This window comes from Dendropsophus ebraccatus, chromosome 4, assembly GCF_027789765.1.
Source record: "Dendropsophus ebraccatus isolate aDenEbr1 chromosome 4, aDenEbr1.pat, whole genome shotgun sequence".
Lineage (NCBI taxonomy): Eukaryota > Metazoa > Chordata > Amphibia > Anura > Hylidae > Dendropsophus > Dendropsophus ebraccatus.
This window is the reverse complement of record NC_091457.1, coordinates 27,504,828-27,525,057: the sequence shown is the minus strand read 5'-3', so window position 1 is coordinate 27,525,057 and position 20,230 is coordinate 27,504,828. Positions and strand designations below refer to the sequence as shown.

At 43.0% G+C, this 20,230-nt stretch overlaps 1 protein-coding gene across 2 annotated transcripts in view; it reads left to right on the top strand.

The window, feature by feature from the left end:
* CHST1 (carbohydrate sulfotransferase 1) overlaps positions 1-20,230 on the top strand; it is an 89,132-nt gene that overhangs the window by 19,305 nt on the left and 49,597 nt on the right. For both annotated transcript variants that reach the window (XM_069968215.1, XM_069968213.1), the window contains exon 2: positions 2,527-2,628. The gene's annotated coding sequence lies outside the window, so the exon portion shown is untranslated. The remainder of the gene's footprint in view (positions 1-2,526; positions 2,629-20,230) is intronic.

The window sequence follows — 20,230 nt, the reverse complement described above, 5'->3', positions numbered from 1 at the left end:
ATTGACTGGTTTGTCGTTGAATATTCTGCTGTGAATACTTGATTGTTGAGCAAAGTTTTCCTAAAAGGACCAGGGGAGCTTCTTGCTCGAGAGTCTCAGAGTCATTGTCATCACCCTTTAATTAGTGCAGCAATGTGATGCCGGTAATCACAGATTATGGGGGGAATGTGTGCTCCACGTGGGCATCCGCAGGGGTGACACCCGATATGAAGGCTGGTAATAGGATTGCAGGACATCATTCCATCACATCAGAGGGTCAGATAAACAGTAAAATCATAACTTATATTAACCTGTCTGTGATAAAGACTCACTGATCCCAGCTAATTTTGTATAGTTTTGGTGCCACTGAATAATTAATACAAATAGAATGGTTTATGTCAACCGAACAAAAAATGCTGAAATTGAAAAGAAAAAAGGTTTGAAATAGAAAAATACTTTTACCAACTTTTACACTATTTAGCCTCAAGACATTGAAGCAAAAAAGGCAAAAAAAAAGTTAGATTTTTTAACTTTTTTATTTTAAACATGTTTTTGGTCTATTTTTGCTACAGACAGTTTTTGAAACCAGCTGATTTTTTTAAAATAAAAATGAGTCAAGGTTCCAAAACCTATTTTTGAGCCATAAGTGGGAGAACTGTGAATTGTAAATGTTCTGGCTAAAAAAAAATGATGGCTGTAAAATTGTAATACATTTGAATTATTTGTCATTTTTAAATTCAACTTAATAGAAAAAAATATTTAAAAAATGTCCAATAATGTTAGTCAGGTTCACCAGCTGTACACAATTACAGTGATCCAGCACGATCCATTATACATATAGCAGAAAGAGATGCATTTTGGCTATGAAAGCCTTGTCCACTCACATGTTTGCCTGGCTTTAGAGGGAGTGTGTTACCAGAAAATATTTTTAAGGATTTCCGTTTTTTTTTTTGTTTTGTTTTTTTTTTTCCATTTTTCAATTTACTATTGATACTCCATTGTCACCACTAGGCCTAAAACTAAGCAGAGGCTTCCTATTCTGTACAAATCATTTCCCAGCAGGCTCCTCCATATTGCCACTGGGTGTCTGAGGAAGCGCGCATGCGCGCGAGAAATGGCTGTTACACTTTCAGTGATTTATTGGCATCCCCGCCGACTGCTACACACTTTGCTGGTTTTTATGCTTTCGTAAGAATAAACAAGTTCTGTATGTTGAGTGCCTTCTCCCTACTCTTTTTACATTGTATGAGGATGAAGGTATGTCGCTTACCACTGTTCCCATGCTGTTTATTCTGAAATCCTCTGCCTGGTAAGCCCCTAGGAGCACTGGGGGTGGGGCTACCGCTCCCCATCACTGATCTGACCCCACCTGGCCAGCCCTTTCCATTGAAGGGGGGTTTGCTGATCCGCCCCTGGCCGACCAGCCCTCCGTTTCCCAATGATCATCAATAGAAGTGGGCTGGCCGAATTGGTGCTGGGGGGTGGCAATAGCACTGCCCCAAGTTCTCCTAGTGGCTTACCGACAGATGATTTCAAAATAAACAGCACAGAAATGGAGCCAAGGATGAAGGTAAGAGACATACCTGCATCCTCAGCGCCCTGTGCCCACTAGGGAGCTATCAGCAGCTTAGATTGGTCTAACCTGCTGATAGTTCCTCTTTTTTCCACCTGGCATTGCAGAGTGTAGTGACAGCCGACCAAGGACACTGTTTACATGAGCTGCTCTCAAAAGGGAGAGGGGAGGAGGGCGTTCAGAGCGGAGACGGAATAAACGCCTCACAAACAACCAACACCGCACTTAGTAAAGAAACTCCGGTTCCACACTGTCCGAACTCCACAGACCCGTACTAGCAACAGTGTTCATTTTCTAGTGTTGCTAGAAAATGTGTGGCCATGTTGAAATTCCTTGAGTATGTGTCCTTCTCTCAATAGAGTGGCACGGCATCAGTGAAGAAATTGCTACAAGACAAGGTATTATCTTATAGCACAGATAACCAGTAACATGGCCACTCATTTTCTATGTGATAAATTTTTCAAAAAGAGCATCCAGGCCTCCCTTGAACTTATTTAATGAATTAGCCATGACAACATTATGTGGCAGAGAGTTCCACAGTCTCACTGCTCTTACAGTAAAGAATCCACCACGTCTGTGCTGATGGTGAAACCTTCTTTCCTCTAGATGTAGAGGATGCCCCCTTGTCATGGTTACAGACCTAGGAGAAAAAACATCACTACAAAGATCTCTGTACTGTCCATTCATATATTTGTACATTGTGATCAGATCGCCCCAAGACGTCTTTTTTCTAGTGTAAATAACCCCAAGCTTGATAACCTGTCCTGGTATTGTAACCCACCCATTCCCTTAATGACTTTGGTCGTCCTCCTCTGCACCCTCTCCAGTTCAGCTGCGTCCTTCTTATGTACTGGTGTGATCACTAGGGTTGATGATTTTTTTATGAAAAAAAAAAAGAAAGAAAAAAAAAAAAAGAAAAGTCATATGACACATAATCATACTCACCTAACCAATCCTGTTCCAATACTTTCCAGGCTCCACCAGCCCCTGCACTTCCTAGTCCCCTTTGGCACAGACAAGTCACCACCACAGCCAATCACTGCCAGAAACAGATGGGAAGAACAGGAATGGGATCAGTAAGTTACTTATGATTCCTTTTATTTTTATAAGCCATTTGGATTAGATGGCTGGACTACCCCTTTAAGAGGATACAAATTAGCTCTACTTGGTATTTTGTAACAATAACATGAGACAGGATTATAAGAGATCCTTTGATTAAAAGGATATCATAGGTGATGAAATAGGCGAGCATTCCAAGTCTTCCTATTCTAGGCTGGGCACTTAGTTTACTGATGCATTTCAGAATTCAGGCTTTAAAAAGTATTAAGGTCTGGTAACTAATCTTGCATATGCTTTGATGATATAAACAGATAAAAAATATTATCTATAATCCAAAAATAATAAGATGAAAAAATTCAAAAAATGAAGTACGAGAAATCTTAGTACACTGATATATCGACTCTTTAGTAATAGCTACATGTATCTAAAGCTATGCAAATAATTTCAGATATGTGCAATAGTCTATAGTCATAGACACTGCAAGTAGAGATGACCGAATTTACCCAATTAGCTATACGCCTTGTTGCTTTGCCGTCGGCTTATCAGTTTGCTGCTCTTGAACTCCTCTGCGCTCCTGGTGCCTGGAAAAGCTGGATGCAGTCATGGGAGAAGTTTCCAAGAACTGCATCCAGCTTTTCCAGGCACCCAGAGCAGAGTGGAGAGGAGTTCAAGAGCCGCAGCCTGACAAGCTGATGACCGAGTGCAACAAATTTATTTGTTTCGTTAATATTGTAAATTCTATAACTATAACTGCATCTATAACTGCAAGCATTAGCATGGTTGGCCTAGTGGTTAGTATTGCAGCACTAGGATTCAGGATTTAAATCCAGCCAAGGGCAATATCTTCAATATGTTTGCATATTGCATTTTGCTTGGACAAGTGGGCACAGTTGTTTCAAACAACTTTGCTCTGTGATAGCCTATGTGATTCCTAATATATTTGTGTATTACTAAATTAACCAAACGTGACTCCTTAGCCTAAAGAAACAGCTCTAAAGTTGTGGCCACTAGGTGTCTCCCTTCTCTGCAATCTGCTGTCTGCCTGTTCTTAGGAAAAATTTGTCTCTAGTAACAGATAGGTCAGGACAGAACACAGTAAGTGTGGGCAAGGCTTATAAGGTACTATGAAGGAAATTGAAAAAGAAAGCATAGGCTGTGTACCTGCAAACTGCGAGCCTGTCTGTCTGCTGAATATGATCCACACTGTACCTGAAAAGTAAGTCATCTCTCACCATCCATAAACCTTAGCACAGCTGTCCTTTGTGTAAATACCATTGTACCTACTGCTGTATGTCCACAGAGCTGCAGTGTAATCCTCCTTCCCCCTTAGCGTCTCAGCAACAGGAGTACTTAGTGTAACCTTTTCCTTTCTCTACTGGTGCTTTTTATTTTCTTTCTGCTGACATAGCACCATGCAAAGTTGCTGCTCCCTTAACCCACTTCTCTTCCACATATCATATCCCTCAGCACAATGCAGCTTGTTAAATCCAATGTACTTTCACCAGCACTATATAATGGTACAGCAGAGAGGAGTATATGCTGTTCTGTGATTGGCCAGAGGACTAAGGGAAAGGAAGAACCTATGTGAGTACTACTGGCGAACAGCCCAGCTCTGGCCCCACCCACTAAAATATAGAGAATGAGATTCCCTTACATGGTCGGGCACCATGTAAGGGACTCTCAGGGGCGCAGCAAGGCGGAGAGAAGGCGTGGCCTCCTCCCGCACCTCATTTATTATGATTTAGGGCATGGGTCTCCAAACTGCGGCCCTCCAGCTGTTGCAAAACCATTCCCAATTCCCATCATGCCCGGTCATCTAAAGCTTTGGATTTGGCTGTCCAGACATGATGGGAATGTGCACACTGAGCAATAGGCGAGGAATTGAAGAGGAAAGTATTCTGCTCTGGCAGAATAGGAGCAGAAGAGGAGCTGAAATTGAGCGAAATTTGAGCGAAATGCAAGCTGAATTCAAGCAGAATTTTAAGTAGAATTCAAGCCCCATTCTATTGGATTCCTCTAGCAAAATCCGCCCAAAGAAGTGATATATCAATTCTTTGGGCAGAAAGCGGATCTGTGGCAGAAAATTTTGCTCGGAAATTGAACACAATGGGACATTCCTCTGTTCATATTTTACGGGAGGAATTTGAAGCTGAAATTAAGAGCCGATTCAATTTCTTGCCTATTCCTCAGTGTGCACATACCCTTACACCTGCTCACTGGAGTAAATCATGATCCAAATCTACAAGGTGTAGATTTGGTACGCCTGGCGCCTCTTAGTAAATTCGCCGGGGATAAAGGGGCAGGGCCTAATTTACGAATATGCCGGTCTTCATAAATCCCCTTCAAGATGTCTAGGTTGTGAAGCAGTAAAGCAACCCCGACCATCACCAACCCATGAAGTATGGACATTTTTTTCCTATACTGGCCACTGCTGGAGTAATGTGATATTACATAGCACCCATGAATAGGCAACCATGTCCTGCCCTGAGTCCTCCAAAGTACGAGCTATGGCTTCTTATTATTATTGGAACCGAGAACAGTAGCCTTAGCAATGTCTGCAAATCGATGGTATCTTCTGGGATGATGTGCGACATCTCAGATATATTGTCTCTGCATCCTTGCACTAATTTTGCCTGGCCTACCCATCATGGGTCTCACCACTGTTCTAGGTCTTCTGCATTTTGATATACTGCTGTGGTTTGATGGAAACTTGGAGCCTTAGAAATTGGTTTGCATAGAACAAACAAGAGGGATTTGCAAAGAGATGAGCAAATCAATCTGTCCAATCTGCAGATCATTGATTAGCCATTAGTTTACATTGGATAAACTGATTTACCAAGTTACTCATGTTTGGCGAGTCAAAGAAAAAGCTTAGCAAATCAATTTGACCATTGTAGTCTATTTACTTGGAAATTGGTGTCTTGGGGTGTGGGGGTGGGCAACAAATTTACCTACTTAATAAGTGGGAACATTTTGTTAAATTAAGTGCTGTAATTCCTTATAAAGTGAATGCTCACTATCGTTGTTTTATGAGAATCTATCACTTTAGTAGTAGTAGTGTTCGTTTATCAACATGCAAATTGCTGGGAATCTCAATTTCTTACCAGTGTGATTTAAGGAACCCAACAGTTAGCCAGGGGTACCTCTGAGTTGTATGGTGACTCTCCTCCCTCAAATAACAAAGATAAAAATTACAGGCCTGGAAAAAGGGCCCTGGGGTCACCTTTTGCAGGAAGGCGGGCAGATGTATGCCAGCTTGTGTGGTGTTTTGGCAGCTCCTTGGGTGTAGGGTCACTTGGACACTTGTCACGGTAACCTGGAGTGGAGTTTGGACACCCCCCAGACAAATGGGCACTGCTCATGGATAGCCCAGGTGTAAACCTGGTGTGTATGTGCGAGGAAGAATAGACAAGAGTCCAATAGCTCAACCAGAATAACATTCATTTACTTAAGATCTTCAGAGCAATACAATAATACTTTGGCAACTGTAGGTGCAGGCAAGAGGTAGTAGTAGTTTGTAGGCAAGAGGAAAGTGGAGTAAAGGAGCGTCTTAAGGGCCCTTTCTAATGCAGCTTTGTATTCTGCCAAGATAGCATAGTGAAGAACAGAGTAAGAAGACAGAGATACTCGTACTCACATATAGATATCTTTGATCTGACCACCTTATGCCTTGTAGTGTCGGGTGACCCGTCCTGCTAGGGTAGTGCGAGGTCCCTGTGCTGGATTGAGCAGACTTTCCATGACTTACCAGAAAAGTTACAGTAGGATATGTAGAAGTTATCTGCAGCTTTGTCCTACTGGGGTCAGTACCTAGCCTCAGGTTTACTGCCTTGTTTAGTGTAAAGGTATCCCTGGCGTCGACAAAATGATCCTCAAAGGATGTCCTTCCTCCTGAGGGTCTAGCACTGCATGCTAGCGGAGGTGAATAGCATAGACGAACAAGCTCTCTCTCTCTCTGTCTGTGTTTCTCTCTCCAACTCCTGACTAGAGAACTCCACCCACCAGGAACTAACCTTCCTTTTATAGGGGCAAACTAATCTGGCTTGTGATTGGTGGGGCTGTGTGCACAGAGAAAGAATAGAGGAGATAGGGTACAAAAGCGAGGGAAACAGGCCTGCACCTGTGACAGGACAAAACACGACACGTGACATGAAATATTTAACCCATTGCTTCCTCCAGATGTGCTTTACATAAGACATGCAAGAAATACAGCAGTGACACCTAGTGGGAAAAACAAACACTACACTTCTCCTTAACATACCACTGTGAGAACCTTAGGGAGTTACTTTGCTCAGGTGCATGGGAAACCACCTGTGCTGGGAGACTACACTATGATTATCTCCTCTCTTCTTAGTCTAATTACTGGCCTTCCTCTCCCGTGCACCCCTGAGACTTGTCTTCTTCGGCTCCTGCCCCATAACCTCCCTCTAACCACTCAGTGGCTGGTTAGACTTAGCTGCAGCCAGACTTCTCATTGCAGCCACCTGGAAGCTGGCAATGCGCCCTCTAGAGCAGCTCTGGATCCAGAAGGTTGACCAGCTTTACCACCTAGAGGAGTTTTGTCATGACCTGACTACTCTGGGTTGTGCCTGGTTCTCTTTTTGCTCAACTCAATGTATGTGTGTACAATCTGATTTTTTTTTTTAAATGTACTTTTGAATAAAAAAAAAGTTTTAAAAGAAAGGTGAAAATTGCATGGATGACCCTCATACATTGCAATAACTATTACATAAGGAGACTTACACTTGCTTAAATATTGTCATTACTGGGTCCATGTCATACAGATATATTCAAAAAAAGAATCCATGGAGCCTCATTTAAGAGTCTTGAAACACAGGACTAGCCAGATCTCCCTCTGGGAAGGATCCAGCCAAGGGGTGGCTCCTGTAGGAAAACCACCAAAACCACCATATTAAGTGGCCCTATAAGTCATTGTAATGACAAGGAAAAACCAAGGCCAGGTTCCATCAACATACATCAGTGTGGACCTGGCTAGGTGGGAGCAACGTTTAGTAGAGCCATAAGAGAAACAGATCACTGATCTCAGGGAGACCAGACAAAGATAACACTGCCGGCTGCTAGCTAAAGCATTCAATGCAGTGAAATCTTAGATGCATTGCTCCATGGAGCAATGCACCTAGGATTTCACTGCATTGAGCGCTTTAGCTAGCAGCCGGCAGTGTTATCTTTGGCTGGTCTCCCTGAGATCAGGGATCTGTTTCTCTTATACAGATATATTGGCACTGTATATGCCATACATACGGTAGGACATGTCACCATTTTTTCCCTAAATTAAATCAGAGGAACACTTTGGTACATTTTGGGCTTATAGATGGGCACTGTTATTTTGGAATCCATAACACAACTTGTCACCTAGGGAATGGCATGTACTGTTCTTTCCTGCTCCACTTGCTCTGTTTGTTACTTTTTTCTTGAGGGAGCCTCAAGAGGACCCTTCATGGCTGCCTGCCATGGGTATACAGGCTTACTGTGCTCTGCAGGAATGTCTTTATGCAATAGTGGGACAGGACAGGGATGTAATTTACAGTTTATTAATAGCTGACAAAACTAAGGAGAGAAAGACCCTGATAAAAGTCCTAATATATTAGGCATCAGTGTGTGGACATAGTACTTGGAACTAAAATACAAGAAATATTGAGACTCTCTGTAGAGAATTGCATAAATGCTGTCATTAGGACAAGCCATATAAGCTAGGTGTCCCATCTCACTGTAGCCTTTGCATTGTGGTCACCTCAGATATGGTGTCCCGCGGAGGTGTCACAGTAGAACTATGGGGGAGATTTATCAAACTGGTAGAATTGTCTTAGTTGTCCCGAGCAACCAATCAGATTCCACTTTTCATTCCTCACATATTCTTGTGAACAACACCCAACTCAATCAACCATGGAGGCGTGAATCCTTACAGGGGATCTGTCACTAGGTTTATGCCCCTTAACTGAGGACAGCATAAACTAGTGACAGAAATGCTGAACAGATTGTGTATTACTTATGTAGTATCCCACCACTGGTGTTTCTCTTGTGCACCTGTCCTAAAGTTCGCACTAAGTTTAAGTGGTGGGTGAAGTATATAATTTCCCCACTAGGTGTCACTGTTCTTTATATGTATTGTTTCTCGTGCACAGCTGAGGAAGGAAATGGGTTAGGTGTTTTTGTACCATGTGTTATGTGCTGACCATTAAGAGGTGCTCTTTCTTAGCTATCCTATCCTCTTTCTTACCCACACTTAACCCCACCACTCACAGGAGGGTTTAGATACTACCCCTGTAGGAGGAGTTAAACTGGTGGAGGAAGTGAGTTTAGTCCTAGTTTCTAGTGAGAGAGAACACAACACAAAGCAGTTACAAAAGAAGTTAAGGCAGGGCCTGGCTTTGGCCAGGACCCCTGGCAGGGACCAAAGACAGATGTAACTAAAGATTTCTTCTATGCAAACTACTACTTTCACTATGCAATGCTAAACTACCGTAGGGGAGAGCAGCCACCAAGGAGTACCTAGCCCATAGCACGAACCCCTCAAAAAAGTGCAGGGCAGACTGCTGAACCAAGAGAAGCTGACCCCTGTAGGACAAAGCTACCAGTATCTAAAAGGTCTAAGTATCATACTGCGGAATGTAGGTCGACTGGGAAAACTCGGACACCTCACTACACCCAGATAACCAACGACTGGGACTCATACTACCCTAGCAGGACCAGTAGCTTGCAACTGCAGGGCAGAAGGCAGTCAGACATAGATCTAAACCTGAGTACGAGGATTACTCGACTACTTATTTATCTACACGGCAGAGTACAAAATCTACACTGGGCAAGGGCTCCTCTGGCAAACTCCTCTCCTCTTTTCAAGCACATACTAAGCACTAAGTCAGCACTTGAGTCTGTGTCAAGATTGTACTGTCTACAAAGTGTGTTCTGTTTTTCTGCCAAGTTCTAGAGTAAATCATAATACTTTTTATATCAAACACATGGGACTCTGTCATCTTCTGTCTCCACCTGTACACACACCACCTGTACATCTTGGGTTATTTTTCCCCTTTTCTGTGGGTGGCTGTACCGACATCCCTGGTGAGTCAGTTGCCGTGACAAGAGCCCAAGGGACCCACAACAGACCCGGAGGTTACAGACCATTTGGGGACATGGACCGGCCATTTACAGGACAGGTACCAACATCACATCTGTGTGCTGACCTAGCACTAGCCGAACTTACAGCAACAACAGTCCACTCGGCAAATAAAAAGCAAACACCACACTTACGTCATTCTATTCTGCTTTTCTCCTTATTATTTAGGAGAATAGGATTATTGACACACCGCTCTTCCCACCCTCCAGCTGCTGATTGACAGTTGACTGCCTATACACAGCATGGATAGATAACTGCCAATCAGCAGCTGATGGGCGGAGTTTTCTGGTTCTCATGGATATCCAGGACTGGGTTCATGCACTTAATGGAGAGGACTACTTATTGTCCATGTTATTAAGGAAATTATCTCTGGATCAGCTGCACAGAACAATGTAAGTGATACATGATTCTGTACAGCTTCTCTGTCACTAGTTTATGCTACCCTGAGATAGGACAGCATAAACTTGCTAAAAGAGTCTCTTTAATAGCATTGTTTTACACTGTCCTACACTTAGTCAATGAGAAGATGATCATACTATACAGAAACTGTTTTTTGCCCAGACTTTTCTCTTCTCTCAACTTTGCCAAACTAAGCTATTTCCTTTGTCACTTGTTTGCAGTGTGTTTAGTGAAGAGGTAAACACGTAGGTATGACCACAACTCTCAGTACTGGAGATACTGCAAAAAAAAGGCTCCAAGCCATAAATCACAGGGTCACTAGAGATGAGAGCAACTGGAGCACACTCAAGTCCGATCATTCGGCATTTGAATACTGGTGGCTGAAGAAGTGGAAAACATGGATACAGCCTATGGCCTATGGTTGTATCCATGTTTTCCAGGACTCTGTAAGGCTGCATCCAACAACTTCAGCCCCCAATACTCAATTGCCGAATAATCGGAATTGAGCATGCTCTAGTTGCGCTCATCTCTGATGACCACCCTTTTCAATTAAAGTACTTCATGTAATTCCACATTTTGCCACCAGTGGCCGCTGTAAGAGGAATGTGAAGCAATGTGAGAACAGCAGATCATTGGATCAATGGCTCTTTCATCTATTCTGTCTATGGTCACATTTGTAAAGCTGCTGTTTATTAGAAAAATGATGGTGATGATAATGAAGGGATGAAGATCACCCACTCACTTTGTACTTAATGGTGGGGACTATATAAAAAAAATCATATTGCGTCTCTTATAATTCTTCAAAAGTCATCTAGAATGACACCAGCCATCTCAGAGTATAAACAGTGATTGCCTAGATCACTCCTTATGGGGAAGAACAAGGTTTATTCCGCTATGATGGAAGCAATTTTTCATGTAAATACTGTTCTTATCCTAGCAAAATCATGATAATGAAATTTTCCATAGCAAGCAACAGAACTCCATTGAGATTTGCTGATTATTCATCAATAGGCTGGATGCAAGGAGAACAAACAGAAAGACTGCAGCTTGGTAACTGCAAATAGGCAATGATTTATATGCAAATATGGAGACAAAAATAATTATTATGCGCTGACTGTCAATTTGCAATGATTGGGTAGCCACAAGTTAGCTTTCCACCAGAGAAAAGTGTAGTTTAAAAGGCGATAATGAAAAACACTGACTGAAAATCACTGCTGGTATTGGAACAGAAAAATGACAAAACGATAATCCAACGTAAAAAATTTCCTTGACTGGACTGAAATCCTAGTGTGCTCCCATAGCCGCAACGTCTGTACGTTACAAAGACAGAGCTTTGATTCCAATAGAGACAATGCAATGTTTTACTTCTCCTGTGGGGGCACTGCAGGGAACAATTACTGCCTAAACGGTCAACCTACCGTAGCTGGAGACCCAAGCAGTTCCAAAATTTACTAAAATTACCATTCCCCCCCCCCCCCCCCCCCCGAAAATAAGACAGTGCCTTATATTAATTTTTGCTCCCAAAGAGGCACTATGTCTTATTTTTGGGGGATGTCTTATTTCTCTTCCCTCAGCTCTCCTCCCAGCCTTCCCTCCCGGCTCTCCCCCTAGTATACTCACCAACGTCCAGTAGGAGTGCAGCAGCAGCAGGACCAGGAGCGTGCGGGGGACGTCGAGATGTGTGCCAGGATGTAAGGGCCATGTCAAGGTCCACAAGGGGATTAGGTGAGTAGCGCAGTCAGGCAGGTGGTTAGCTCCCTTACTTTTGGGGGTGCCTTATTTTCGGGGGAATGTCTTATTTTAGGCTAGTTGGGGCGTCTTATTTTAGGAGAATGTCTTATTTTTGGGGAAACACAGTGATAGGCAGTGTAGACATAGACTAGGCAGTCAAAAAAGGGTGAATCTGTCTATAAATCCAAAGCATATGACTCTTCGGCCACTTGGTCATTCCTCTCTAATCTTACTCTTCCCAAACTATCATCTGCTGATAGAGAGCTTCTTGATAAGGAGATCTCTGAACCAAAATACTATAAAATGCTAGGTAGTGAAATTATTCCCCCACTTACCAGACTCCTCAATAACATCTACCAGGGAGGCCCCCACCTGTCAGACTTTTTTGATTCTAGAACAGTATTAATCCCCAAACCCAATAAGGACCCCATACACATAGCTTCCTACCGCCCAATCTCCCTTCTCAACCAAGATTATAAAATTTTAACAAAAATTTTAGCAGATAGATTGCAACTTCTCCTGGGACCCTTAATGCTTCCCTCACAACTGGGATTTCTTAAACACAGACATTCAACCAAGGGTATCCGACACACGGTGGCCACGGTGGTCATAACACAAGCCCAATAATCTTACACAGAGGCACAAGGCAGGGCTGCCCCCTCTCACCCCTCTTATTTCATTTGTCTATAGACCCCTTGCTAAGGCATCTTACTTACAACACGCCATATCAGGGTATAAACATTGGCACCGTCTGTCTTAAATTGTCAGCCTTTGCAGATAATATACTGCTCTTTATTTCTGATCCTCACACATCTGTAGACAATGTACTCTCTGATATTCACTCAGAGAACACTATGATCAACACTAATAAATCTGAAGCCCTTATGCTAAAGGGACCAGCAAGGCCCTCCTGGGCATCGTCTCATAACTTTAAATGGAACACCATGGTGCTCCCTTATCTAGGAGTGTCAATTACCAGATACCCGTCCCAACTGTACAAATACAATATAATTTCCTTTCAAAAATATTTAGAATCCCAACTGAGCGTCTGGACACACTTTACCCTCTCCTTTCTGGGAGATAAAATCTCCTAAAATTAGTGATATTCCCCAAACTGCTCTATATATTCCAGTCCCTGCCACTGATACCACTCCTAAATAATCTTTTCCGCAGATTTATCTGGAATAACCGTACAAATCTTGACCAACAGTTCACACCAAACATATCTCTGGTCAACCTCTTACACCTCCCCCACTCTGAGTTACCCCTAGATGTCAAACGTAACTCACTCCTGCACACCACTTAGAAAGCCTGGAGGCGTATACTCTCCTTAAGCCCTTATTACTCCTTATTATTGACACTAACTGATAACCCTACCTTCCAAAATGACACCTCCCTGCCTATATTCCATAGATGGCATGCAAACGGGATATCTCGTCTGGCACATCTGGTAGACAAGGCCCAGAAATGACCACTCTCCTTCAATGAGCTCCGCCTGCGCAACGAGATTGTGGGTCCCCATCCCTTCTATTATCTCCAAAGTTATAGTTACATTGCTAAGGTGGTTCGACACATGTCTGGTGATGACTGGGATGACCCTTTCCTGGCTTTAACGCCCTCCAAGCAAGTAAACCCTGAGCAAATAACAACCTATTATATGTGGCTGACCTGCAAATATAATTACTCCACTACCACCACAGGAATATCATACCACAGTGATAGATGACCTCACGGTGGACGATATCTTACAAGCCTTATGCACTGCAGCAAAATACTTACCTTCTCCCTTCTATTGGGAAATGGCTTATAAAATTACCAATCGAGCCTATGTTTCTTCTCATAGGGGATTTCTTATTGGAAACACAACAGACCACTCCTGCCTGAAGTGCAAGGCCCCACACGCTGATCTCTTTCATCGTTTATAGGCATGCCCGTCTATACAGGCTTTTTGGAAGGTGGTTGTCACATTTGTCAACACCCGTCTTGGACTTCCCTGCTCCCTCACCCCCCTTTGGTGTATATTTGGCATTACAACAAAAGAACTTACAATACGATCAGCCACTGACAAACAATGTATATACAAAGAGGGACAGAGGGAAACTAGGGTTACTCAGTCAAGCTAGATGTGCAACAATATATATAAGGTTGTCAGCTGCACCCAGTATTTTCAGATCTGCTGTCATTTATATTTGGTGGTGCCCACCCGCTTTTCTCTAATTTTTACCACTGACAAACAATTGCTATTTTATGTCTCTGCTGCAGCAAGGAAGTCCATTCTCCATTGCTGGATAGAACCCTCTCCACCGACAAGACGTCTCCTTCTTAAGAAACTAGTTCATCTCTTCCGTATGAACTGGGTACAGGTCTCTTTAGGGCCCTATTCCACCAGACGATTATCGTTTGCATAATCGTTAACGATTAACGATCTCAAACGACTGCTATTGCGAAAGACCTGAAAACGTTCACTCATTTCCATGGAACGATAATCGTTACTTATGATTGTAATTGCGATCGTTTTTCTTCGCTATTGCGTTCATATCTATTGCGAACGACCAGACGATGTCTTATTCAATGCGAACGATTTGCGAACGAGCAACGATAAAAATAGATCCAGGTCTTATAAAGCGATCAATGATTTCTCGTTCGGTCGTTAATCGTTAACTGCATTTCAACCGAACGATTATCGTTTAGATTCGAACGATTTAACGATAATCTGAACGATAATCGTCCGGTGGAATAGGGCCCTTACTCAAAGAAAAGAAGGTCCAACATTTCTACCTCATCCCACTGCATGTAAGAGACAGACTGAAGCAATGCTTCCGCAATACAACGTGGTATTTAGAACAGAACATTAGCGGTAGAGACCCGTTTGATTTTCATTGACATAAAGTCTTACTGCTGACCCCATCTCCTTCCTCGAGATGCTACTCCTCCTTTCCTCCTGGTGCCCAGAACCCCCCCCCCCCCCCCGTGCCTGTTAAATAATGCAATATAATATGCTTTATCTTTATGGACAAAATGATGTGCTATCATATTTTTGTTTTGTTATTTAAAGACACTATGCTCATTGGATCGTACTCCTATATTACTTTTGACCTTCCACTTTGCTTTCTGTACCCCTTTCCTTTTAATGCTGTTGAAAATTTTCAATAAAAACAAGTTTAAAAAAAAAAAGATAAATCTGGTGCATCTCTAATAAGCCACACCCCATTATCAGACAAGATTCATGGTTAATATATGTGTTCCTCAATTCTGGAGCAGCGGCCATAGTAATTCTACAAGAAGCAACTCTGACCCTTGTCCCTATGGAGTGGTGTCTTTAGGTCCACAGTAATGTGGGCCTCCGTCCCCTCTAATTATGGCCCCTAAAGTGAAGTCCTTTATGGTGCATCCCTGAACGATGTAATAGACTAGACCTGACAGATATCACATCTCATATGTAGAGCCTCTCCTGGTCGGGGCTCCTGTGTAATGGGGAATGTCAGAGTGTATCTCATGTCTCCATTTACGGTTGGTTCTGTGGTTATTTCTCGGTTTCCTTGGCAACTCTAAATTGTATGTTTCGTATTTTTCCTTCTAGGAACCATTGATGACCAAAGCTTTCTGCGTGCGGCCGGCATCGAAGGCATATAATTGAGAAAAATGATTTTTATAACAAAGAAACTATAAAATGACTTTGCAATGATGGAAACATATAATGGGTCTACGGGGAAGCGTGTAGCTGGTGAGTCAGGATTCACACTATAATGCCCAGCTAAAAGGCCTTTTGTACAGGGCAATTATCAGCCGAATAGGCCAATCATTGGGTGAAAGACCCAGCAACAAGTAAACAATCACTCATTTATTGCCCTGTTGGCCGGCTATAAACAAGCGCCGATATCGTGAAATCTTCTACATTGTCTGAAAGGACCTGTAGGCTCTGTCCACATCACATTGGCGGGGGTCACATTCACATTCATTCATTTTTTTTATATAACGAATCAAATGTAGACAATGGCATACTATATGACATATATAAGGTATACACGGGGAAATCCTCTGATAGAAGGCTCATACATAGAGTCATTTCAGCATTAGACACCACATTTTTAGCAGAATATAAATGAATTGACCTAATCTCGGCACAGTGTCCTTCTGAGGTATGATTTGTTGACAAGTGATTGACTGCCAATGGACGTCTGGCAGTGAATAGCCCCTGGCACCTGTGTCGGATAATTTATCATTAATGAATCTCCCTAGCAGCACGTTATAGCCTCTGAATTAGGTTTGCACAACATGGTGTTCTGTTGGACCTTTGGGGTCCATTACTGTGCCAGAACCTGGGGCCAATAGAGGTTACTCTGGTACTTTGGTGCTGGTGGGAGGGCCACCCGACCCTGGCTGGCACAGACTATATTTATAGGATCCATGCTGGTGCTTGACAGGTCTAAATTCCCCAAAATCTATTAGGTCTTCTCACTGGCACTGGGCTCTGCTACTGCTGTCACCACTAAAGGAGAAACCAAAAAGTACCAGGATGTAGTCTGTGACCAAGTTTTCTCAAAGAGTGTAAACTGCCCATAGCAACCAATCTCAGCTTAGTTTTTAGCTCTCCGATTTGACAGATAATCTCTTTGTGTAATAGGGCCTTAAAGTGTAACTATCATCTTTAGCAGGTGGTCCTTGTGGAAGCTGGATATATAGTGGGTACTCGTTCAATCTATAAGTGTGATATCAGTATGGGTAGGATCTGGCCCAGTGGAATAGATGGTACTGGTAGGTCCGGCAGGAAAGCATAACCAGTAGGGTGGTTGGTACACAGAAATGTCAGAATTATACCGAGGTATAAGGCAGAAACATAGCCCAACGCAGACAGCTGGTTGCTCAGGTCCAGGTCAACAACGGGAGAGTCATTATGGTACAGGAGGGGTCAGATGGAGAGTGGAGACTAGGAAATGAGGAAAAATGCCCAAGTTAGAATACACGGGCTATCCACTGATTTGATATTGATATTTATTTAAAGAGACTGTCAGTAGGTTTATAGTGTCTTATCTCAGGGTAGTATAAACTAGTGACAGAGAAGCTGAACAGAATGATGTATCACTTACATTGTTCTGTGCAGCTGATCCAGAGCTATCCTCCTAAACAACATGGACAATAACAAGTCCTCTCCATTATGTGCATGAACCCAGTAGTCCTCAATATTCAAATGAAGCAGAAAATGCCGCCCACCAGCTGCTGATTGGCAGTTATATATCCATGCTGTGTATAGACAGTCAGCAGCTGTTGGGGCGGAGAGTGGGGCGTGGCAAGAATCCTATTCTCCTGCATATTAGGAGAACATCTGAACAAAATGATATGAGTGATACACTGATGTGTTCAGCATTTCTGTCAATAGTTTATGCTACCCTCATTTAAGGCAGCATAAACCTAGTGACAGATTCCCTTTAAACATTGATTAACATTAGTGCAGTAGCATAAGGGAAAAATGGAGGCCTGCAGAATAACAAGCTGATAGAAGCCTACCAGAAGATAGCTGTCAGAGAATGGAAAAAGGACCGACTGCACTGGAGGTAAGTGACAGAGCTGGCGCCAGCAAACCCCCACCATTACAGTACACACATCATAATAAAAGATAGCAAGCTGGAGAAAGTGCTTCAAAGTGGCAAGTAAAATAAATCACCAACTTTACCAAACAAAATTCCTGGATGAGTCTATGGGCATCCATACCATGTTCTTGTAACATGTAAATGCTAAAGCTGCACCACCGTGGCATGCTTCACTCCTTGTCTCTTGGCTTGATCCAACTTGTAGCATCAAGTCGAGTGGAGTGGCAAGCTGGGAGTACATAGTTGCATGTTTCCTCCAGGATTGGCGGTGGTCTCAGCACTACAACTGATGTTACCATGTATGACATGCCAGAAGTCTTCTTTTACTCACATAAATGCTTTAATATCGAAAAGTTTAGGTTGCCTAGTTATTGTTACTGACCAAGTTCCTTCAGCAGAATGCTGAGTTTTTTTTCCTGAGCTACCTATCTGACCTAATGTGGTGTACCCCTGGTTGAGCTTCCGGTCACTTGCTAGGTGGTCAGGTGTGACTCCACCCCAGAGGTGGTTGGCGAAGATACAGACGGACCCAAGAAGGTTATGTTGTGACGCCAGTGCCTGGTGGGCACACAGGTGTGATGGCACGCCTGCTTTTAGTTGACAAGGCTGGTTGTACCCTTTTCCCCTGTGGACAGTGTCCTGCCGGGCTGCTACTGGGTCCCTTGGGATAATGTGTTCACAGATGGCCAGAGTGGTGTAGTGACCCTCCCGAACTATAGCACCCGCCACCCACAAAAAAGGGGAAGTGTCCCAAGGTAGCAGTGTGTGCTGTGTCAGATTGCGAGTAATCATAGAGTCTCTTTAGCGTAGATAAGCTGGTTTGCTATTTGCAAATGTGCAGCAGGTAATACAGAATAAACAGTATGAGGTTCTTCTGGGTAAAACACTTGATAACACACTTGACAAAGTTCACAATAAATACTTGACACTACAGCAACCTGATCAGTAGTAGAAGTGCAGTGTAGGATATAGTCGTGCTTACTAGGTAGTGCGTTGAGTAATACGAAGAAGCAGAGTAGTAGATAGGAGGATGCCTTGAGAGTCCCAACCCATGTAGTACTGTGCTCTTCCGGGATGTTGGAGGATGAGGTAGAATACTTAGAAGAAGAAGAAGACCTGTGCCCGTGTATTAACTTTGAGTTAGTCTTAACACCACCTTATGCGCACTAGACTTGGCTGAACCTTCCTAGAGGGTGACACAGGCCCCAGACCTTGTTGCCTAGGATGAGCAGAATGCTGAGGGTTCCCTGCTGACACCCGCACTGCGAGATAGAGTTCTCTTGAGGATACTGTCCTGCTCTGTGATGTCTCCTTGTCCTCGGCGTGGGCATAGTGCTGTGTAGCTTTACTGGTAGAAAGGTTGTAAACTGTGTACTGTCTTGCATCCTTCCCATGCGGGGTTCTGACTAAGACTGATTTACACTTCCTGTCTCCCACGTGACTTACTTCCTCTCAGCATGTAAGGTGCGCTGTGAGTGGGTGAAGAGTGCAACAGAAGAAGAAAGGAGGGAGATGATAGGAAAGAAGAGAATTAGACTTCTACTGGTCTACTGATTCAAGTGACAAACAAAGCATTAATAACCCTTTACATCCTTCAGCTGTGCAGCTTCCAAATACATATACATAATACAGTGACATCTAGTGGTGAACTTTAGTACTACTTTTATCGCCACACAAGTACAATAAGTACAGACTTTTGTGAGGGGTGTATATATACGTAACACCCATGGTAGGACACCAAACTAACAATTGTATGCAATGCAACATAGGATCATTTCATTCCATTGTGCATTGTGATATCTACCATATATATTTTTTTTTACTTCTCAGTTTTATTTTCGGTAACCTTGGCCCAATTCTCTGGATTAGATACAGAACCTGGCTGCAGAAATCTAGGAACTGGAGCGTGGAGTTCCTGGCAGTGAGCAGGCAGCCATATAGTGGGTGCCTGTTGCTTAACCCATCATAGACGTTCATGATACAATGCTGAATGGGTTCCCTGCTGAGCTAAAACCAACATGAATAACATATGTAAGGCAACCAGTCATGCTAGAGTCAAATCCACTGATGTGTTAAAGGACAGCTTGCTCTATAAAGCAAGCTTCTAATGGCAAATAAAAGGCACAAGTATATATCGATAGGCCATAACATTAACTCCAATGACAGGTGAAGTGAATAACATGGATTATCTGGTGGCGCTTGTCGGGGGAGATATGTTAGGCAGCAAATGCACAGTCACTATTTAAAGTTCATGTGTTGGAAATGTGAGCAGGAATAAGGATCCTATTAAAGTACCTGTTAAATATACACCAAGGAAGGGCAACTGGTGAACTGCAGATGGGATTGTTGCCACCCAAGGCTTATTGATACTGGTAAGGTGTGAAGGCTTGTCTGTCTGGTCTGATCCATGCTGGCCATGCTGGCACCAGGATGCACTATGGAAAGAAGACAAACTGGCGGCGTGATGGCAATGTTCTGCTGGAGACCTTGGGAGCAAGGTGGTGACTTGGCTCCAGATTCCCAGATATCAATCCGATTTTTTTTTTTTTTTGTAAATCAGATTTTATTTTCAGCTTTTCGAAGAAGGATAACAAAGAAAAGTAGCAAGATAAGCAGACATCTGGGAGTTATTCCCAGGAAGGCACAAAATGCATTCCAACAATAAAATGATACCAGCAGTACATACACCTATAAACCTCGTAATCATAAAGAAAAAATCGTACGAACCGGTGTTGGGTGTGTCATTGCTAATCACCTCTGGGGTCCTCT